At 38.7% G+C, this 24,064-nt stretch overlaps 1 long non-coding RNA gene across 6 annotated transcripts in view; it reads right to left on the bottom strand.

The window, feature by feature from the left end:
* The window catches only part of LOC148222159 (uncharacterized), a 163,447-nt gene that overhangs the window by 99,365 nt on the left and 40,018 nt on the right, over nt 1-24,064 (bottom strand). For 3 of the 6 annotated variants that reach the window (XR_015806775.1, XR_015806772.1, XR_015806773.1), the window contains exons 2-3: nt 12,918-13,040; nt 3,735-4,005 (exon numbers count right to left, since the gene is read on the bottom strand). This is a non-coding gene — a long non-coding RNA (uncharacterized LOC148222159). The remainder of the gene's footprint in view (nt 1-3,734; nt 4,006-12,917; nt 13,041-24,064) is intronic. The other 3 variants (XR_015806774.1, XR_015806776.1, XR_015806771.1) reach the window with 2 other exon arrangements.

Genomic DNA, 24,064 nt, shown 5'->3' with positions numbered 1-24,064 from the left:
ATTTTGTTTGTTAAATAAACAGCTTTTCTCCACTTTTCTCGCAGGAGGTTTAATTTCCAAAGGGAGAGGCTTATCTCCCAAAGGGCCACTGAATTTTGCCCTTTAGGAAAACATCCCTTTGGAAATTCCCTTCCAAATTTGTCCCAAACCAGGACACACTGCCTCTTCCCACTTCTGTCTCAATCAACCTGCCTCTTCCACAAATGTTTTACCATGAAGGTCTCTGGCTCTGGAAAGGTGAATGCTTTCTGCTTCCCGTGATATCGCTGGTCACATCTTTCCTGCACAGCACAGGAGTGTGACAGACAGGACTGAGCAGAGGAACTGCTGGAACCGAGGGAGCCAAGGGGGCTCTGCAGGGGCTGTACTGCAACTCCTGCCCATCATTACTGTGCAATCAGCCCTTGTTTACTGTTGTTCTTAAGGACTCTAAAATATATGAAGTGGTCTAAGGAACATGTAGGATGCACCAAATTGGTATTAGCACACTCTTGGGCAGCAAAAGAGGTTCAATTTTAGGGTTACAGGAAACTCCTAGAGCTGGACCCAGCTAGGCCTGCAGCACACACCTGGTGAGAGCTTCTTGACTGTCAAGGAAACCCAGAATGGTCCAGTCACTTGCTTATTACAGAGCCTATCACAGTACATACTTTAATTCAAATTAAATATTACAACTTGAAACTGGGGATTTAAAGCTCTAAAATGGTTCTAAAAATTTTTTATCTGAAGTTAGAAGGATGGAATTTGCATATACAAGCCCTAATCCTTTGTTATGGAGCAAAAGACCATATTACAGAAATAAAGGCAATTACAAAAGTATGTCCTCAGAGCATTTTAAGGGGTCCCCAGCACATTCTTAGGGTTCCCCTCTTGTTTGCACACTTTTGTTTTAAAGCTGAGGTGTTTGACAGCAGATCAAAGGCTGGCAGCCCAGGCAAAGAGGCTCTGGGCAGAGCAGAGCAAGAGGAGCTTGCTTGGGGGAGGAGGACAGCCCAGCATGCTGGGAGCAGAGCTGCATAGCCAGATGTGGATGTAGCCAAAGCCAAAGGCTTTCCCAGCTCCATGCTTAGAGACAAGTGTTGCTTAGGCACAGGATAAAGTGGTTACACAAGCACAGGAGAGACATGCTGAAAGCTGTGGTGGGTAGGGAGCAGCCCAGCTTGCTCCATCAGACCCCACATGTGCAAGATCATTGCAGGTGGGGAAGCAGTGTGTCTGTACAGAACCGGGAGTGAGAGATGCTGGCTTGAAGCCAGGGCTGTCACTTTGAAGGAACTTGGGAAGGGGAGGCTGAGAGTGCCTGCAGGAGCACTGCTGAGCAGTCTCATCTCAAGGCAGGTAACAAGCCTGCCCCTGGAGGAGAAACACAACAGGAAGATAGAGATGTTCATGCACCGGTTTCAGAAGCAATACACAGCAGGACTCACATGGAAGAACAGCCTTTATTTCAAGGCAAAAAGGCATCAGGACAGTGAGGGGGATACCAATGACTGGCCCACCTCATCAGGACTCCTGTGCATCCTCACACTGAGGAAACAGGGGCCCTGGCTGCTAGGGCAAACCACAACATAATGGAGGGAGACTGCAAATCAGGTTATCTTGAAGGGTCATAAAGGTGATTAAGTGTTGGAACAGGCTGCCCATGGAAATGGTGGAATCACCATCCCTGGAAGTGTTCAAAAAGCATGCAGATGTAGCACTTAGTGGTGGACTTGGCACTGCTGGGTTAACGGCTGGACTTGATGATCTTAGAGCTCTTTTTCAGCCTGAACAGTTCTATGATTCTAAGGGAAACTAAAATCCATCAGCAGCATCTGCTGCCATGGCAAAGCTGGGTTTTTTTGTATTGTCTGCATTCATTCAACTTTTCTTTTTCCTCTCCTAACAGTCACTCCAGTGAACTAAGTGGTGGTGGTAAACATGAAAAAATTGCTACTTTGCACAGCAATTTGTCATAAACAGCTTGTAATTATGGCAGGAAGAACATGAAGATTGAGTGAGAACAGATTGAGTGAGAAAACACTGTGGATGGTTCAGAAGAAGTACCTGAGAAACTGACACAAAATATGACAAGCTGGAACAAACCGTCACGACTTCTAAATTCCATCCATCTCATCAGTGATCAGAAGGGATCATGGGAATGGTCCTCGGAACCTTTCTCTCAGATTTGAATTTGGTTTATTAAATATAAGACCAGTACTTTATGAAAGTGCATTGCTGAGAGATGCCCCCTAACAAAAACATTACTCTTTACTTTGAAGGAATTAGAAAAATCTTGCAAAATTAGAATAGTCGTGTTTCTGAGAAATCTCCCGCTCCCAACTGAGTTACTAAAGCACTGCTAGTGTGGAGCAGCAGCTGAGTTTTGCATTCAGATGTTTTTGCACTCTATATCTTGGTGCTTTCTTCAAGATTTATTTATCTTTCTGTTTTGTGTATGATAGTGACTTCATCTCTTTCAGAAATATCCTAGTAAAAATGTTCACTCTATTAGGCAACAAAACTCTGAACTCTCTGGCAAAGGCTGTGAGCCTTCAGTAGCTGGACCTGGCTGAAGGCAAGTGAGGCACATGTCAGCCCCCAACAGGAGAACCTGGCAGAGTTCTGAAAGCTTTTAATTTCTCATATCTAATCAGAAAATTGTAAATGAATGAATGGCATCCAATCAAAATGCAAAATGCTCCTGCCCATCCACCCCAATGGAAATTTGCAACCCAAAGCCTGGTATGTGCCCAGCAGCTGCTCCCACACCCAACATGGAGAGTGGACAGTGGAGGGTAAGCCCTGTCCATGTTTCTGGAGACCAGTGAAAACTGGTATGTTATTTCTCTGATTCCTCACAGCCCAGACTCATGGTGTGGTTACTGTGGGAGGGGATGTGAGCCAGACTCTTACTCGTTTCTATTTGCAAGCATGGGTGCATGTGAGTCCAAAACTGCCTCATAGTGAGATATTTAGAAGAATGAGAAATGTGTTTAAGAAAAATGACATTTGAGAAAGTCACAATCTGTCTGCCAGTTTTTCCTCTTGCTCTACCAATTCACAGCAAGTGTCTTATTCATTGCCCATTCTCTGCCTTCATTTTCTTCCATGTGAGTTTTCCTGTTTCTTTCAGTCTTTAGAGCATTTAAGGGACTCATCGATTTTTCTATATAACAATAATCTTTGAATTGCTGTAATATTTGCATCACTGTCAAGAGCAGAACCTTCTTTGCTGAAGGCTATGGTAGTGCCAGAAAAAAAATTAAATTTAGCTCAGAATATATACATATATATTTCCTACTTCCCACACACATAAAAGCAGCACATTCCAGTTTGAAGTTCCTTTAAACTCTTTAATTATACAGGTTATTTAGTCTGGCTCTTTCTTTTCCGATTACTTTTTAACTAAATTAAATGTCTGCCTCTTGCTGTCCTTTCTACATTAGCAGGCCCATTATTGATTTTTATTATCTTTGCAAAGAGAAGGTTTTGCAGCTGATTGCCATTTACACTGTAAGAGGTTCACTTCTGCTGAGGATTCCTGCTGCCACTGCCACTGACGACGGTTCTCTCACAGCCCAGCCATGCCCAGCACTGCAGCAGGAATTACAGCAAACATTACACAGCTTTGCATGGGAAGCAAAGACAAATGCACAAATGCTTCTGTAGCATAAAGAGTACAATGATATTGCTTATTTATGAAGCATTTTTGTACCAAAATAGCTCCTCGTGATGGTTTATCGTTTACCTACCAGCTTCCTAAAGAGGCTCCTATTTGCTCTCCTGTCTGCAGTGATGTTTGCAGAAGAAAACACGTTGCTTCTTTTTCTTCACTTGCAATCGGTGTAGAGGAGAAGCAGGTAAAAAGAAAGGGAGACAACGAAGTAAACAAAACAAAAGAAAACATGTCACAAAACGTTTGACTTTTGACAGCTCCAGAGATGATCATGAAAGGGCTGACAAAGGATACTCAAGTCCAGAAGTGTCGGGATGGTTGGTCACCAATGCAGTGGCTGGAATTACCTGCAAACAACAAAAGGAACAATTCCCAACAGCCACAGAGCAGATTTTCTCTGTTGGGTACATCTGAACAACAGAGCAACTTGCTTCAGTGACAGCTCTTGTTTATGCTACGTCCCTACCTAAATGCTTCAGAGGCCTGATTTCTCATTGATTATGCTACTTTCCACTCCTAGTAGCAGCATCAGAGCAGAGGTATCAGAGACTCAAACAAGAAAAAAAATGCCTGAAGTGGCAACACTGATTTGTTTTGCTTTTACATTACACTTTTCCTCAGCTACACTTCTGAATTCCCAAGCACTGCATAAATGGCTAAAACCAGATGAAAATGAAAATATAAATTGATGATTCAGAAAGAAAGCTGGAGAGGAGCACACTTCAAACAATAATGGTTTAGAGAGGATTGAGAAAATAACTCAACTCCCATTAAAATAAATTCAAAGCCTCCTGACAAGCCTAAAGAAAAAAAAAAGAATGCAAGCTGGTATAGGAGATTATAAATATAATTACTGAGAATATACAACATTTTACATTAATTAAGATCTCTGCATTTCGCCCAAGTGTCTATGCTGTTGAATAAAAACACATCTCAGCAACGACTTAAATTATTTTGCAATTTAAACCTTTACAACCTATGGCATTTATACAATGGGATGCAAACTTCTCTCTCTAAATTGACACGTTTGACTGCAGGATTGCCACTCTTCAAGAGTAGAATCTCTTTTAATCAGGATTGAGGATACTATTTTGATAGTCACAGAAATAATTGCAGTTGAGTATGAACATACTGGGCTGTAGTTACAAATGAACCAGCGAGGTAGTGACTGTAGAATGAGTGCAATGGCATTTGCCAAAATCCCACGGCAACATCCACAGGTATGAGGCTTCCAGCTGAGAGCACCCAGCCTGTGGCTACAAATGGGCAAAGTCTGGCAGCCCAACCAGTGCCACTTTTGAACAAGTGCTGCCCACAGGACAGGCAAATCACAATGATCACTGTATAAACAGGAAATGCAGTTTTGCTTTTTTCTGGAATATGCATGTGACATCAATAAAGTCACTCTCTCAAACATATGGCCTGCAAGTACTTTAACTCCCACGGACCTAAAAAACCCCACTAATATTTCTTATTCCCACAGAATTTCTGGAGGGAAAACAAATTCAAAGAAACTTCTTTTACTGTTCCCTGAGTCACACAGATCATCCTCCCTTGTATCACAGTGATGTTTTGCTTCCCTGGCAACTGTACCTTCAGTGACACAGTGCTTGGGATGTGCCCTGAACTGCACCTCAGCATGGAACAACCACAGCAAACACCTGCAGCTGAGCCCATTCATTACAGCACAACCTTTGGGGAAACTATAGAATTAATAGTTTTATAGCATCCCCAAAACACATCTGATCAATGAAAGAAATATTGCAGTCCACATCCTGTATAGATGTATGAATAGTGGATACCTCTGTATCCACTTCTGTTCCCTTCTTAGTGATTTCTTTCCACCATTTTCACATCTTTCCTGGATTTTATTGTCAGGTTGGACAATTTTACTCTTTTCCTAGTAACTGAAAATTAGAGTCCACCTAACTCAGTGTTTTGCTGTGTATCCCAGATGATAATTCACATATTTAAGAATCGTAATGTCAAAAGGTAAAAAGCATCACTTTTCACATACCAACCTTTTAATTAATTTGATCTGACTGGGAGAATGGGACATATCCCTGGCTGATTTCATAGCAGACCCTCCTTAACTCGCTCACACCTACCCACCTCCAAAATTCATCTCAGTGTCTCTATTCAGACCAGCAAATCTTCCCCTGAGCCCTCATAAGCCCTATCTGACCTTCAGGCCAGAGGGACAAAACCAAAAGGAAGGTACAAGTTTCAAGGGTAGCCTTGAAAACGTGGTAAGAAGCTTTAGAAGTAATTTATTCCACTTGGTATTTGAAATGAGTTATAATAAACTAATCTTCAAGTTTTGAATCAGAAGCATTTTAATGCCTTCTGAACTACTATGGGGAAGAGGTCACACTCCACAGGCAGGTTTTCCTCTGCTAGGAGAATTTGCAGTGTTGAAAGGTAAAATTGTTTGCCACCTAGCTCTTACTATTTCATAGAACCTGATTCACAACACTCTGTTAGTAACCTTTATTAAAATTGCATCAGTCATTTCCCTTCAAAAGAGACGATGTATGCAGTTTTTCATGCTACACCAAACACTGGAAGAACAAGATAGAGAGACTCATTTGAATTTACATAAAGATTGCAAGCTGTTGTTCCAAAGTAATTCTGAAGTGGTGTACCCTGTGAGCAGGCTTTTGATCTGATCAGATTTCTGCATATTGAGTGTAACATGTACAAAATCTATAATTGGAGTCTGTTTTCTGAGAAGAGATAAATTGCTTCTTTCTCTTAAAGGAGAAAATGGTACATTTCTGGACATCTTCCAGGCCATTTTTTTTATGAGTCTTTTTTTTTAAATCAAATAGATACTTAGAATTGATAAATTTTTTTTAAATAAATGCTTAAATACTTTTTTTTTATTTCAGAAAGCTTATACTTTATTAACTATGTATTTTTATTAATTTTTTCCCTGAAACCTAAATGCTGTATTTCATTGCTTATTTAAGGAGCATTTATATGTTTGGATTGATGTGTTATTCCAGACCCATATGCATCAATTTGCTACTTCTGAAAAGCACCCCTATTTCTGGGGAATTCTGGCTAGGCTGTTTTTCTTAGCACTAGCTTATACTTTTGCTACTCTATATACTTAAAAGATGTTAACCCATTTCAGATAGGAACATCATAAGAAAACACTCCCTGTACAATACAGAACTACCCAATCAATCAATCAATCATTCAATCAATCAATCAATCAATCAATCAATCAATTTCCACTGTACTCTTGTCTCCACAAGCACTGACAATCAAATCCTGAAGAAAAATAAAAAATTTGCTGGATTTTGTTTGGTTTAAATTTTAAGTTTTAGTGTCAATTTTCTCGGGCTGGACAGATCAATTTTTCTTATGAATTGCTCATATCCTTTAAGTCCATTTTATTCTAGAGTGCCTACTTCACAACAAACAACCCACTCAAAGCATATCAGTATTTCTTCTACACCCAAAGCAAGTTGAAGATTTCCCAAATTTGCTGCATTTTCATGGAAACTATAGGATTGAGAATCGAAAAGCAGACCTCATGTTCCCACTCTAAAAGTTCAAATCACAAGTGCTGTACTTCTCCAAACTCTAAACCTAACAAACACCAAATAGAAGACAAATAGCCACAGCAATACAATAACACAAAAAAGTATGGAACAACAGGAGTCTAATGTGTGAATCCTTCCTACTGCAGTCTGTAGCAAGAAGGGAGTTTGCAGCAGGTCCTGAAATGTAACCCTTCCATGCCCATTGCAAAAAACCAAAAACCAAGCAACCAACAAACAAAACCCAACAAAATAAAGGAGCAGGGAAAAAAAGGACTAGAATGAGATGATTCTCAGATGAGACTGCCATAGAGGAAAGACTACAACATCCAAAAGCTAAGCAAACAAAGACATTAATGTAAGCTAGGTAAAAACAAGAGTAGAAAGGAGCCAGCCATTAATGTCTCTCTCTGAACTAAGAAAACCTCAGCAAGCATTGAGACATTCAATTTGCAATTTTACTAATCTCTAAGTATAACTGTGTGTCAAAAATTCATGTAAATCATACATGAGCACAGAAAATGTGTGCTGTGTGGGCAGAGGAGCAATACATCAGAGCCAATGCTTCACTGCATTAGCACTTTCTGGAAACACCAAATACTTGCAGGTGTTCACAAGGTGAGGTCTAGCTCCAAGTTGACCCCAACGCTGACATCTACACCCCTGGTGCTGAAAGCAACCCATGCACGTTCAGGACTCCCTTGGTACACACCAGTCAGAAGCAGTCTTGATCAGCAGTTGCAGGTTACAGGTCTCAGCAGCCTCTGCTTTACCCACCACTAATTGCTTGGATCACAGCAAACCACATCAAACAGAGGGCCCTGCTCCATGCAGCATCATGTCAAACCATGCTGACCTTTGGGATCCTTTTCTTTCAGATGTTTCTGGGCAGCCAAACTCTGCAGCTTCTTGTCTTCCTAACCATGACCTGACCTAAAGTAACCCTTCAGGGCAAGACTGCACATACAGAAGCAGAAAGGAACTGGAGCCTAATGGAAATGCTTCCAGCAGCCACCCTTCAGTGTTAACTTTACTACCCCTGTGTCCAGTCCTGACCCTAAAGCACACTTGCACGTGTCTACTATGTTCAGAAAACTCTTACCTTCTAAGAAAATAAAAGGAAATAAAATGACTGAATACACAGCTCAAGGACTATTAACAACTACAAATAAAATGGAGATGGAGAGAACAGGCACCAGGTTCATAGATCTCTGATGTTGTTTCACTAGGGAAAACTTCTTTGTTCCTATAAATCACAGCACCCACATGGCACCTGCCCGCTGCTCTTCTACACCTGTGCAGACTGTTAATTCCAGAAAAAAGCCACTGTCTCTTCCTCCTAATCACTACAGACAGCCTCCTCATTTCTCTGTCTGTCCTTTGAAACTGTTGTGCTCTCTTGGAAATAAGGGGATTTTCCTGCCTTTATTTTTCTAAGAGTAAAACAGAGTTCTCACTCTGTAAGATGCAGTGAGCTGGCTGCTCCCCATTGCCTGCTTATGTCATGGCCTATCTTTAAAATATTTTGTTCTCAGACCTCTCAGAGTTAGTCTTGAATAACAAGATGCATAAAAGCAAATGGATACATGAAAGATAATCAGCATCAGTTTGAAAAAATAGTACTGATATAAATAATATGTATGTGTCTATGTATTTTGATACATACATATCAATGCATAGATACACATATTAAATGAGGAAATAAAAGAATACAGCTACTATGTCAAAGGATCTACTGACATTTTACATTTACTCTTAAATACTGGCCTTTTAAATGAATTTTTTTAACAGTCAAAGTATATATGTTCACAAAGGAAGCAGCTGAAAGCCAGCAGTTCCTCTTACCCACACTAGTCCAAAAATTAAATCCTGAATCTCCCCAGTTCTGTCAGAGAGTCTATGTAAAATATCCCAACCTTGTACAAAGTCTGGAGGCTTTTCTTGCTGAAATAAGTTGAGTAAGAAGGCAAGAAGGGCTTTAGCTCATTGGACTCACTGGCACATCTGTGTGATCAGCTGCAGAAGATATCCTTAAACACAAGACTTGTAAGCTGGTCTGTTTGCTGGGCCCAGAGGTGTGGGAGGGCAAAAAATTGTATTATTTGGTCTAATTCATGATTTACAGGCAATAGAATGGTAATAGACCTAAGCTACTCAAGCTATCAAAGCAACTGCACTCAGACACACCTTCAATAAAGAAATATTTTAAATTAGAGAAAAAGCTATCTTTTTTTGTGCTTCTCAATTAATTTGGTATTTGAATATTGGCCTTTATTAAATTCTGTTTCCATTATTTCTAAGTGTTAAAATGGTCTTTGTTGGCATTGGGACTGTGATATATGAACCTTAGCTGCTATTCACACTTGGTATCTTGTATATGTCATTCTAACTAATAGGGGAAGCATGAAAATCAATATGTCTCTACTAAGAACTAAAACTATCTAAATTGACCTATGACATGCAGCAAAATAAACATTTCTCATCATTTTCTAAAATGGATTCTGCATTTTTCAGCTCTGCAGTAGTTTGCACACCAAAAATAACTAATATTTAGTTATTACATTTGTAGTGAATGGTACAATAATGTCCACTTTAGGATATTTTAATATTAGAAATAAATTTATATTTTCCATAAAAACTAGGAAATAAAGCTACCAGGAACTTAATTTTGGTTGTTTCACATGCATTAAAAAATTCAGACCTCTGGGATCTCACTTTTCACAGCCAAAGCCGATGAGCCATCACAAAAGGACAGCAGACACTTCTGAAGTTACAGGCTGCTAGCTTAAAAAATTGCCAAATTATATTTTAATTTATTAATTCTTTCCTATTTATACGTCAGAACAAAGGTCTTTCTAGCAAAATAATCTAATAATAATTGATACAATTGCTTTCTGCATATTTGTCCTTACACGCTAAAATTAGTCATTTTCTGTCCACATGCAGAAGACTTGCTTTGTCTTGAATTTGGGAGTGTCTGCTGGGTTTCTCATTCCCATGAAATTTTAAGAATTTTTGCAGTTTATAATGCAGAAAGTTGGCACCTGTAGCTACATACTACTGCCAGAGCACTGCAACTCTGATATGAATCAGTACCCTCCACCATCCAACCCCACTGAAATATTTCTTTCTCTGAACAAGACAGACTCGTGGCTTCTTGCTGATGAACAGAAAACCTTTGAATCTGTTTGCCAAACAGATTCCACAAACTTCATGCCTCTTTCTAGCCATTCATCCGGAGACTAAGCCACATGACATCGACTGAATGTTTTGAAGGTTTCATAGAAAGAAATATTTGCTTCTCACCTGATTTTTTTTCGTGTGCGTTTTCCTTGAATTCTAGGTTAAAGATATTGGCAGCAATCTGTGAGTCCAAGCAGTCAACCACTTGTTAATTGATCCAGATTGATATGAAGGTACATTTGTGCATAATGCCTTTGTCAGGGAGGAGTTGCTAATATCTAATAGATATTAGAAAATGGTTTTTCACTGACTGAAGGAATGATAAGTCATTGGAATAAGTGTCCCAGGGAGGGGTGGGGCACTGTTTCTGGAGTGTTCAAAAGGTGTCTGGATGTGTCACATGGGGATATGGTTTAGGGGGGATTACTGGGGGGCTGGGTTCGCTGTGGACTGGATGATTTTGAAGGTCTCTTCCAATCTTGATGTTTCTGAGATTATCAGCTAGACATCTACATCCAGAAAACATCTTCCCAGGAACAACTCTGGACTATTAAGAAAAAATCTTAAGAAAACGTGTTGAAAAAAATTAACAGGCCAAATTTAAGAAATCTTTCCTTTCATCCATTTCTTAGAGAAAAAAATCCAATAGTTCATACTTTTGCAGAGATAACAAGCTAAAAGAGGCGTTAAGATGCCCAGAAATCAAATCATGTTGTATATACATAGGAAGAAGACAATTTTCTAGGTTCTATATTTCAGCACAAAAGAACAAATGAAAAACCATTTGCCAACGATTTGTATGCCAAAAATGAGAAGCCATAATTATAGGATTGAGAAGTTATACATTTGCATTAAAGGGAAGAAGAAAAAGGTAAATCTTCAGCTTGCTTAATATATTAGTTCTTCAATAAATGTACCTATTTAAAGAACATCATTGTTCTGTTTTGCAGAGGAAAAGCAGTTAACTGCTTTCTGTAATTACAACCAAAGAAAAATTTTATGCCCCATTTCAGAAGAAAAGCTATATGAAGAGCAGTAAGTCCCTGAAAGAAATCTTCCCTGTGAGTTCTTCCAAGGGTATAGGCTAAAGATTAGCATTTATGTGAAGATACGCAGGCATTTTCATCTGAGTATTGCAGGTCAAAATCTTACTAATAAACATGCACCTGACACACTGTGTGCCTTGTAATCTTCCACCCCACACTGCAGCCCTCATTTTACATTTCTGTTGATTCTTATAGACTGGAAGTAAATTGAAATCCTTTGCTTCATTTTAAAAAGCTTCTAATTCCATATTTCAGCCCAAATCCTTTCTGTTGTACCACTTCAATAAACGCTGCTCCTCCACTCTTCACCTCACATCTCTGACTCCTCCATTTGTGACAATCCTATGCTGAAACTAAATTAAGAACTTGGAAAATGTAAATGAAGTAGGCAGAAAATGATTTATTGCAGCACCAAGAATTAAAACTAATAGAACAATACAGCCCTTTTTGATCAATATACAATGCCCCATAGGCAGTTTTATTTAAGTCAAAGTGTTATCTAAAATAAGATGAAGAAAAAGCAATTCAAAAGTATATTCTAGAAATATCTTAAACTGGCTTTGTAGACACACAAGGGTACTTGCTTTCTGCTGCATTAACACTGATGAGCTGATATGGTAGCTGCAGAAGCCAGGCAATTAGAGCTCTGTGGGAGAGTGCTCACAGCACTCAATGAACTGCAGCATAGTTAAAAATACAGTGTAAAATAGACATAGATGAGAGAAGTTTAAATAGGCAATATACATGCAGAATGATTGCTGACAGTTGTAATCAAGATTTCTAAAGATTTAACTTTACTAATTAGAAGTCTAAATAATTAAATACATACTAATTCACTTAAAAATTTTAAAAATACAGACTTCTTTTTTCTGGGTATAAGGCTTTTTTAGCCTCTACTTCTTTCCTAGATTCCTTAATATTGTTCAAAAATAGCCAGAAATCAAAAGATATTTGGTCAGATAATGAGTTAACTTATTAATACTGAAAGATGAAGAAGCTCAAAAGAGAGACATTTGACAGATGACAACCTACATTTATGTGCACTTCATCCTATTATTAGCACACTTTAGACCTTAAAACACCCATAAAAAAAACTTTAAACCAGGACTGTAAATTTAAACACCTGCAGATATGAGTTCTGCTGTACAAATTTATTCCCTGGCTCTTCTTTATTCTCCTAAGTCACAGGCAGACCCTCATAGGGAAGGGTATAGTGAACATCCTTTTCTCTCCTCACTCCAAGAAACACAAGTTGAGTCCAGGAAATTTTTACCTGATGCAGAATTTCAGAAAGTCAGATAAGAACACTTGTATTCAGTTCCCTTTTATCAGGACTTTTCTAAAGGTGTACCAAAGTAAGACCACTCAGCTTAGGACCTCTTATACCATACCCTTTTGGATAATGACCTACCCTACATGAGAGCTAAATGTTAATGTGGCAACAAAAACTAGAGGTGATAGAATTTGGTTTTAACTTACAGCCAAGTTCATCATCTTATTCTTCTGATGTAGGCAGCGATTAGGGGAGGACAGATAGAAGCTGGTCAATCCCTCCATTTTTTATGTCCCCTTATCCAGTTTCTTTAAAAACTTTACTTGAGCCTATAATGAAACACAAATAAACAGCTCAAATCAGACAACGAGGTTGAAAGCATTGATAAAAGACTCATAGGATAAAATGAAACAACTCCATAGCAGGGAAAAGAGCTCCTGTCTCTCCATCTGGACACTGCAAGGTGGCAGAATGGATTTCAGCCCTTAGCGACCCCTGCCTACTTAAGGAAAGGCGCAAGAGGTAAAAGCCTTTCCCCTGTCCCAAGTGCCTTCCAGGAATTCTTGGGTATGAAACATATTTGCTGGAGCTCACGTGTGAAACTACCCCCAAACCATTGCAATCCAAAGGCCTAAACAGGATTGTTTCTGACTGGATGTCATTGAGAACAGAAAACAATGGGGGACCAATGAGTTTGGGGTGAATGATCCTCAACCTCCATAACACCTGACAAATTATTCTTTAATCAAATTATTCTCTGCTGGATAGCAATTGCAGAGTAATGTGTGTGTTTATCAGCTATCACATGTCAAATATGTGTCATGAAAATACTGCTGCCACTTATTGTTTCCCTCAAATGCAACATGATTTACGAACCATCTTTCTTTGAAATTTGGTTTGTAATTGTACAGTATTTTTCAAAATAATGCATCCACTCATGGAATAATTGTGTCTTGGGATATGAGATTAATAACATACAAAATCTCACATTTTGTGTTAAGCTTTTATTCTTGTATTAACCATCTTTAGGCTAGATATTACTGAAGTGATAATTTGGTGACTCTTCTTTTCTCTGAAACAAAGCAGTAACTTGAAGTATCACTCTCCATGGAGAAGAGTTTATCTTACAAAATTTAGCATCCCACCCAACATCACCTAGGGAGATTGATCTGGAGAGTCAGACTGAAAAACCTTTACTGCCTGGAAGAAATCGTTCTTCCTGAAAAAGAATATGAGATTTTATCAGGAACACAGGCAAGATACAGGGAAGTCTGACACTATTTATGATATATTTGTTCTGTTTTTCTTCCAAAAGCACCATATTGACTGAAAAAGTCAGCTCCTTTCCAGATATCTGGTAACACATTCACGACTAAATTCTAAATTTTATTTGAAAAAATGAAACCCTTAAAACTTGTTTCCCAAAACACGAAACTTCCACAATAAGGTAAAAAAAACCTTCAGTCATCTGAAACAATGCATCTTCAAAGGAAAACTTGGCAATTTTTCCTTGCCTTCCTCCTTTCTAATCAAGTATTTACCCTTATAATCAAAATTCAGATATTCACAGATATTCACATGAGAAAAAATGCAGGTGATTCCTAAAACAGACAGATGGTACACAAACATCTGAGAAAATTTCTTTTTGTAACATATCATAGAAATTATCTAGCTACATAACTGAGTATGTAGCATGAGTGCAAGGAAGCACTGACTAAATTTATGCACTGGCCTTTTTTCAAATACTTTTTTTTCCCTTGAGAAAGCATAGTTTGCTCCTTCTAATATCCTTTGTTTTATCAATTGTCTTCCCATAGGCTTAATTCTCTCTCAGGGCTGTAATGTCAGTAAGCTATCTAGATGCTGAAAGTGCAAGAAACTTTGACATTTAGAAGCAAGCTAATTAATTTGCTTTAGAAATGCTCTAAAAGGCTGCTGAAATTAGCATCTTTCAGTACAAGGAAGCCAATGGTCTGGACAAGAAATAGAAACATAATTAACGATAAACAAAGGCAAATATTTTACTTAGCGATTCTTATTTTTTAAGGAGGTCTATTATCACACTAATTTTTGTTTTTAATTTTTTTCTACTTTGTAATGGGATAATTTATTTACAAAAATTTCCTAAATACAAAAAGAAATATTCCATTACTTCATTTTAATGGAGGAGTTCTGTGGTCTAAGTCCTGTTATCCTGATAGTGTCACACACAAATTTTTGACTTTTCTTTGTTCAGAAAGAGTGCTGAATCACTTCCCCAGGTAGTTATTCAGTCCGGTGTTTCTTGTCACTGCTTTACCCAGCTCTGCTGCTCCATCTGACACCTTTCTTGTGCTTGTGCCGAAAGCAGCAGAATTTGGGATCTATGAAGAGCAGCTACTCACTTGTCGTGGGTTTGGCGTTGTCCAAATTGCCAGTGCACTCACTAGAATTATTTACTCATTTCCTGCTGTGAGATAGGATTAGGAGGAAGGCAAAATAGGCTCAAACTTTACAGAGTAGATAGAAAACTTTATTAACAGAAATTAAAATAAAAAAATAATAAGAATCAGAATAAAATCTTCAGAACACTTCTCCCCCCACAACTTCTCTTCTTTCACACTGACAATGTACAGAAACAAATCAGTCAGTTTACCATCTCTAAAAATAGTCTTTCACCAATTAATGTAAGGGAGAACAGACTTCAGTTTATGGACACTTCTTCACAAGAAACAGTTTTCTTGAGGCCTCCATGTCACAGTGAACCAGCCACCCGGGAGAATGGAAACCTGATCACGGTATAAAAATCTCTTCCTCGACTAACAGTCTTCCCACAACTCTTATTGAGGACCACGTCAACTTATGGGGCACACTTTAAGGATTATAACAGTTCAAACAACAGCTCTCTTTGTCTTTGATAACAGAGGTCTTTTTTCCTCTTCCCTGGAGAGCAACAGGGATCTTCATCTCTCTGTTCACATTTCTCATGGGATCACAGCTACTTCAACATCTGATTACTGTAGCACAAATATCTCTACAAATATCTCTATCTATGTCTACAGTTAGAACATTTCATCCAGCCCATAATGCATTTCTGTGAGTTATAAGGAAACAAGATTCTGATATATCAATCAGATCTTCTCCACAGCCTTACAAGAGGATTTCAGTCCAAGAGTGAGGCATCTCCATCAATCCCTTCCATCTGGGACCTGATTCTTCCTTTTGTCTGACCTCGGTGTTTCCATGCTGTTTCTGTGTGTATCTTCAAGTCAGTCCTTTTCTTTCACTCAGGAGAGAGAACAAAGTGTCTGCAAGTCTCATTCTGGGCAGTGAAAGAGTGAGTATCTTTCCTGGGCCTGCAGATGGTGATGTGGTTTCTCCTGGGCCGTGACCAGAAGCTATTTACGATAGTCTTTTTGGCAGCCGCCCTAGGCTGGACTAGGATCTTAGCAGGGGCCCAGCCAGAAATAGTGGTGTGTTGTTTGGTGCATTTTATTCCAGGGGGGAAGCCTGGCTCAGCCCCCTCCCCGCCAGGCCGCAGCAGGCAGGGCTGGCCCGGAGTCACTGCTGGGGCCCCGCGGACCCCCTGGCTGAGCCCAGGGACAGGGCCGGGTTTTTGGCTAGATGTTCAGCTGAGCTGCGGGCCCCCTGGCTCCGCTGGGGGAAGAAGGGAGGGGGGGCCAGTATCTTACCAGCCGACTGGGCCTCTCCTCCCCCTTTCTATCAAATGCCAGGCCCTGGCTGGAAACGGGGCCGGGTGGCTTCCCAAGCCCTGCGTCAGAGCCCGCCCAGCCTGGCCCGGGCCATGCGGAGGGGCTGCTCTTATCTCTTACTCAGGCAGGAGGAGAAAGGGGCACTGCCCAGGATTGTTTGTTTTATAATGCATATGCACAGAGGCGTGTCAAGCTTTCTCAGTGGTTTAGTAAGTTGTCAGTTCTCAAAATCAGTCACTGATTGGCTTTTTGTCAGACAGAGAGGAAGCTCTAGCTGCTCCTCTCAGAAAAAATCACTTCCGTGGGTTGTCTCTAGTGCCAAACCAGCACACCAGCAAACGATGACATGGAGCCCAAACAGACTATCCAAGCACACTTCCTATTCATACTGAAACCAGCCCTGGAAAAAGAGCCACTCTTATAGTCTCTTCTTATAGTGTTCCCTGTCCATCAATAGTGCCTATTCTTAGGGCTTTTTCTTCCAGAGTTACTGATACACCTGTCACAAGTCTTCTTAGTCACACCGATCACAAAAGTACCATTAATGAACATAAGCAGCTTTTTTTTCCTCTAAAGCAGCACGGAAAACCTGTTAGAGTCTGTACAGCAGCATCACTGTCCATAACATTGTATTAAAATACACTCACAGACTCAATCTTGGGTGTTCTACACAAATTAATGTAGCAAACTGATTCCAACATTTTAATCAGTTCCACTGTCCAAATGCCCCTTCAGTTGTTTTGACCCTGTGGAACAAGTTGCTCTGACAATTGGATTGCCAAGGATTTCATTTAATGAGGTTCACCAACCTGATTTAATGTTAAGAAATAACTTCTAGCCCAAAACCTGCAATGTTTTAAATGGTGGCATTTAATTCACAACAATATCAGTAAGAAACACTGAGGCAGCTACTGCTACACATGAAGCTACTGCTACATCCAATTGTACTATTACCACAAAACTACATTAGGCCAAACTAAAATTATTTCATACATAGGGAAATTCATGCATCAGCATGGGATTTTAAGATGATCCTTTTTTAAAAATGATTTTTATTTTCAAGTAGAAGTATTCTAAATGTTGTGAGATTGTTTCCAGGGAAGAAAAACTTACTTTTGTCTTAGTGTTAAAATTTATTTGCATCAGGCAGATTCTAGAATTTCACATTTTTCTTTTACAGGCTTGATGCTGCGATATACATACAAAGTGATTGATTCAGTGGATTTTTGTGCCTTAAAATCTTAGAAATTGCTGGATTAAGCTAATATTCACGTCAGCTCCAGTAAGAAAAAGTGAAATAAAAGCATACACTCTAGCATTCTCTATTGAGAATGCTGAAGCAGAACAAAATACATGGAGGAGACCAATACAAATGTCTCCTCACAGAAACAATGCCTATTAAAACCTCAAAGCAAGAAAGAAATATCCCTGAATATAACTTTACACATTTGTCAGAAGTTTTATAATTGTTAACCTACAACAAAGCAGTTGGATCTCGAGGCATCTTTTGCCTAATTTCCCTTTCTGGGCCAGCACTTGTCAACCTCTGTGTTGCGGCTTTCAAGTCAAGAGTATTCTCTAAATAGAAGAAGTGCAAGCATTCCCAAATCATAATTGTAAAGCAAATTCTCTTTTTCAGGAGAGACTACATTCTACATTTTTAAAACAAATTTTAAAGCCTAGAAAGAAGATGGATTTATTAGTATAATTTATACATCAGATAATTTATAAATTCACATTTGTAAGACCCTGATTTTTGATTGTCGAATTATTACAGAGGCTTTATTGCCACACAGACACATGCAAACCAAACTGGCCAAAAACCAACTTTGGGTCTGAAGAAATGAACAGCCCTAACTTCTCCACTGGGTAATTTGTATCAGTGAAGGAAAAAAGTAAAAATAACACAAGCACCTCCATGACCCTATAGACTTTGACCCATAGTTATTAGGTTACAATGAGGAATCACTGTCACACACTGCAGCTGAACTAAGAAATATAGTTTCTCTTCATTTGCTTCCATCAGAACAAGTACCAAAAGTCTTGTTGATGACAGTGTAAATCTAATGTGATGAAGTAAAAGTTCAGCTGGTTATGCACAGTCAGTGGAGACAGATGCAGTGAATCCACCCCTGAGCACACAGGGAGCCTGCTCAGCTGTCTAGATGCTGAAATTCCATGGGGAAGGTCAGCACAGTACCACACAAAGGAAGTAGTAGAGGCAACATGTACAACCCATGTAACTGGATGTCTTCTGGAAGCAAAGGCAGGGCTGGCCTTCAAGTTCACCTTCTCTGCTCTCATATAATCTGAACTCATCGGAGCTGATGCACTCCCTGCAACCAAAACATTGCTAAGAAGAATTCTAAATTCAAGTGTGGGCACTACTTCATTTACGAATTGGTCCTTTGTGGTGAAACATTCTAGACTGTAAGAATTTTAGGAAGCAATGGGAGCCTGTTGACAAGGTACTGAGCATTCTCTAACCAACCTGGGAAACGGCTAAAGCAGAATTCTTTTGAAATGTGAGTATTTCCTACTGACTTCCCTTTCTAAAGTTGGGATTTTAATCAAGATCATAGCAATTTACATAGAAAGATTTTAGGTACTGCTCATCTGACTGTTACCTTGGCAAAAAAACCCAATATCACAAAAATCCCCAAGTCTAAGAGACTGAACTGACTTTTGCCATCTGCATCAATTCAAGGGCAAAGGTGCATTTATGGAATTGTAATCATTGTATCAAGGCAGGACTAAGATTTGGCTGCTTCACAGAGCATATTAAATAGCAGATTTTATCTGGGCTCTAACAGCAATCACTAACTCTTACCCCAAAAGATAAAAGATGTTTCCTGAAAGAAAGGGCCTGCTTTCAGGAAAAATGAGACCTTAGCTAACAAAGTGCATAAAGAGGAATATCACCAGTGACATTTTGTTTCTGTTTTGCCTCTCTAAGGGTTGCAATCCTCATTTCAATCCTTATTTCAATTATTATTTCAATCCTTATTGCTCTTACTCAACCTTACTCAAAGCATACCCCAAATTTGCAGCATTACAGTGTTACAAAGATGTGAATTCAGTGCCTCCAGCACTGAATGAGGAAAAGAATATCTCTAGTGTATACATATTTTCAAGATCCTGTCTCCAGATGTTTTCAGGTGACTCCACATGAAGCTTATGTATGCAGGCCCTGTACATGTACCAGCATGTTTAGAGTAAGATTTTTACATGAGCACTTGGACTGTGTGAAGACTAAAAAGGTTCAGTCTTCAATCACTCTGATTAGACAATGGAAATGAAGCCTGAAATTCTCCAATGGAAATGCCAAGAATAGAGTTAAATTAAATGCAAAGTATAGAATAGTCTATTATAGACTCTTCTGTTGATTTATAATTTGGGGGGGTTAGCAGCAGATAAGCACTCAGTCACCCCAGGGCATAGCTGTCTTTTTTAGAAATCCTTTGTTCTAGAATTCCAGTGGGAGATTTTTGCTGAGATGAGGCTTTTAGGTATGACAAGCAGTGCTTCCTACTTTCACTTGAGTCAAAAAAGCTAATATGCAAATAGTCAGAAATTAAATCCAAATCATTGACAAATGACTGTTTCTGAGAGACTTGAAGTGAGTTAATTTTCCAAAAAATAAGCTGCCGAGTGCTAATGTAATGCTTTAGAAGACCGGCCTACCTAGGCAATGTAGGAGGATGTCATTAATAAAAGATTAGCATTTAGATTTTTCTTTAAAGAACACGCTGAGAGCTGAAGAATATGTCTTTAAATCCCTGTAGCAGGGGTGGGTCATAGAATCCCATTTGCCTGTAAAGAACACAACAGTTTTCTACTTTCTTAACTCAGGGAAGATATAAACTAGAGGAGGACAGCATAACAGAATGTAGCAATCTCCCCCCCCCAAAAAAAAGAAAGAAAAAAGTGATGCTGTATTCCACGGCCACGGTTATTCACATTTAGGATACATTTAAAGAAATACATTTCTAGGGGTTCATAAAAATAAATACATTCAGGGAAAACTTATCTGACACATATGAGAAATAAACTGCAGAGTAGGTCCAGTCTAAGTGTTATATGGATGTAAGACTGTATTTGACAAACCACTAAAAGCATGGAATCCAGGGTTATTAACTTCTAACTCAGCCTTATGGATGTGCTACGCTCTGGTACATAGGGTCTTTGAGTCAGCCTTGAAAATGAAAATAATGAAAACATCTTATTTACTTGTCTTTAAGTCTGCAGTGAAAATGAGGGCTGACTGAAGAGCTACATTAAGGCCACATTCAAATGGCAAGGGAAGAAATGCAGAAAAACGAAGCAAGATGTATGCAGGAAAACAGGCCAAAGATCATGAGTAGAATGAGGACTGCATCGTTAAATGTGCCCATTCAGAAAAGGGGCCTGGAGTTAAAATGAAAAATTACATGACATAATTATATAATGTGTGTAATTAATCCTCTCATTCCTATATTATTTCAAAAATTATATAGAAAATCTAGAAGCAGCTCAGGAAAGTATGACAACAATGGACAAAGTTAGGAACAGCCGCTAAACCTGTCAGAGAGGAAGGGACAGAGAAAACTGAGAAAGAAGTCTGCAAGATCATTAGTGGTGTAGAGGAGATTTCAATGTCCATCAAAAAAGAAAAAAGTTTAGGAACTTCAGACAAAAGCCAGCAGGAAAAGGCAAACACAAAGTTCATATGAGATTTGATTTTGCAAGCCTTACTGCAGAAGATAAAGATGCTGAAAATGGATCTGAGCTCAAGGGAAATAGGGACAATCTCATGAAAGAGCAGGCTCCTAGAGCTATTGAGTACAATGTCACTATCCTGTGGCACAGAAGATTCTTTGACTCAAAAGTGTTGGAGGCTGAGACATCACAGTATGTTTGCTCTGTTGGGAACTTTTCTCCTAGTCATTCATTCTGGCTACTGCCAGAAACAGGACGCTGGGCAAGACAGATACCTGGTGAAATTATACATAAGCTTTGTCCTGTTCTTAAATAAATACAGCTGGTGAATATTGCCATCATGACTATTTTGTGGTAAATTTGGAGTAGCCAAGTCCTTTGGGCAATGCTTCTAGTTTTCTTTCAGCTCAGAGTACTTGACACAACTTTCTTAACTCCTTTTAGGCAGCAGATTTCAACTGTATACTGGATTATCCCACTTCAGCCTGGCTGCTGAGTCATAATGTATTAAAAAGAGCAAAGATTTTGTAAAAAATTATGAAAAACAAATCATGCTCAAAACAAGGTGCTTTGAGCAAGAGCTTTTCATTAAATTAAAGACTTTAAAGCTAGCACTCAGTTAAGTATTTCCAATGAGCAAAAGCAGAAGCATAACCTGCAAAGGTTTTGTCAAGTGCTTTTTCATTCAATCAACTGGCTGTGAGTCAAGTAAAAAGACAGGAATATTCAACATCTTTCCACAAATGGGAATGTGAAATTGCAGGTTATATATAGTCTTCTCCAGAGCAGATGCTGCTATTCACACACACCAAGTACACTGAGCATTGGGCTGTTACCACCCCTCAAGGCTTCCAAAAAACAAGTAACCTTCAACAACAAATTGGATAAAAAAATTTCTGAACTGTGAAAATAGCTTTAGAAGTGTAAATAACCAAAACATTTCAGTACAATCCTCATGTACTTCAAGCAAAGTTTCAGAGCTCTAAATTTCTGTGAGATCCCATCTATCAATATGCCACACATATATAAGAAATGAATACAATAGAGGGTGAATACTTTTTGCCTTTATTTCAAAGCCAAGTTCCTGTGCTGAGCAGTGTTCATGTGTGTGTTTATCTGTTTATGTTCCTAACAATAACTGGAAGATTACAGAAATAATTTTTGTGTTATGTATGTGATGGTATAAAATTCAGACAGTATCTGTATGAATATTTGTAAATAAATAGTCTGTTGGAAAACAGGAAAGTTCAGAAACTTCAGAGAAACAGAATAATTTTTGCTCAGTCAAGTTGCTAATTTTAACTTCTTTGTTGGTCATGTTTTCCCATTACAAAATACATACTGACAAATCCAAAGCAGCTGTAAATTTGTATTAATTGCACACCAATTTTTTTGCAACTTAAAAAATTTGCTAATCCCTTCTGAAACATAATTTCTAAAAATATTTTTTTATTATTTCTATTTTTATTATTTCCATTTTTTATTATTTTTACTCATCTTTGGATTTAATTTCTTATAAAACCAAAATTCACTGCAATTGAATATTCTAATTCAAACTTCATTGGTATTTTTTCCAAAAATTTTTCAAAATTTTCTTCAGCTGTTTAAAAATCAATTTTTGCTTGTCTACCCCCAAAATAAAGATACAGAATCTTTCACAAATAAAACATTCTGAGGTTTGAGTAGCCAGAGTTTAAACCTGCATGCATCATAAACAGTGGAAGAGTATGGAAGAATATCAATTCAACATCCTTGTTCTAATCTGCAGGAATCAAAAGAAAAAACAAATGTTCCCAGAGCACTGTGAAAATCTCCATCTCTTTTCAATAGAGTCCTGTCATAAGAGGCACTGATCCCATATTTCTGCTGTTAGCACCTGGTCCTGGCAGCTTTCAGAGGTTCAAAACTTGAGCACGTGAATTTGCCTACACCTAACATTAAACAAAGGGTCTGAAAACCCCTGCATGTCACCAGGAAGTGATTTTGTCACATTGTGCAGCACCATGCTGTTTAACACCTTGCCAATGTGTAAGGCTAGAGGTTAGTGAGGATTAAACAATGCTGCTATTGGGAATCTACCATTCAACTCAAAAGCTTTGCTGCAATGTTTTTGTTTGAGTTAAATGTCAGTTGTAAAACTTTCTCTGGTTCAAATGTTTGGGCACAGAGAGCAGGAATAAACTGCTCCAAGTTACCAGCTCAGGCCTCTGGCTCCAGTTTGCACTGTTTCGTGTACTCCAATTGGTTCCCAGGCACAGGGCTAGTAGACGTTTTGGGGGTAACTTTTCACAATGTCACCTACTGGAAATGAAACATTTGAAGAGCAATTATTGATGAGAGCAGGGAATCCAATCCAAGCCTCTTCTGTATTTGAGTGCACCAGAATATTTTGGATTGTGGTTCACTCTTTTTTCTTTTCAGAAACCCCTCTGTTCCATCTAGAACTATACCTGTCTAATCAACAGGGGGGTGTCAGCCCAGAAGAGAGAGTTACTTTCATGGGAAGCAAAAACCAGCAGAACGCATCCAGTGTTAAAAACAAAATCCATGACAAACCAGTCTGACACCTACATAAAGCAGAAATCCTGAGCAGAGTTACTGAATGCTCTACTTACAACAACTATAGAATCTTAACTAGAAAAATAAATCTTTGTGTGGGATGAAACTTAGAAAGGATTTTTTTTCCAGCAGGTAAACCATGTCAAGGCAAGATTGCTAGTAAATTTTCTTTTGTCTTGCTTAAGAGTTTGATGTTGTATATGTTAGTCAGTCTTTAATTTACCTAAGCAGCACAGTTGGCTAAGCGTGGGAGGGTTTTGCAGGCTTATAAAATAGTAGAAGAAAAGAAAACTTTAATACTTCTGCTGCACAGCAACAATAATAATAATCATTTAGCATTTCTTCAAGGAAATTTATGATGGAAATGCAACTCATCATTTTCAAAAGCAATAAAATAGCACTCT

Source organism: Sturnus vulgaris, chromosome 14, assembly GCF_052056855.1.
Source record: "Sturnus vulgaris isolate bStuVul1 chromosome 14, bStuVul1.hap1, whole genome shotgun sequence".
NCBI lineage: Eukaryota > Metazoa > Chordata > Aves > Passeriformes > Sturnidae > Sturnus > Sturnus vulgaris.
The sequence above is the reverse complement of the archived record's forward strand: the minus strand, read 5'-3'. Positions and strand labels throughout refer to the sequence as shown.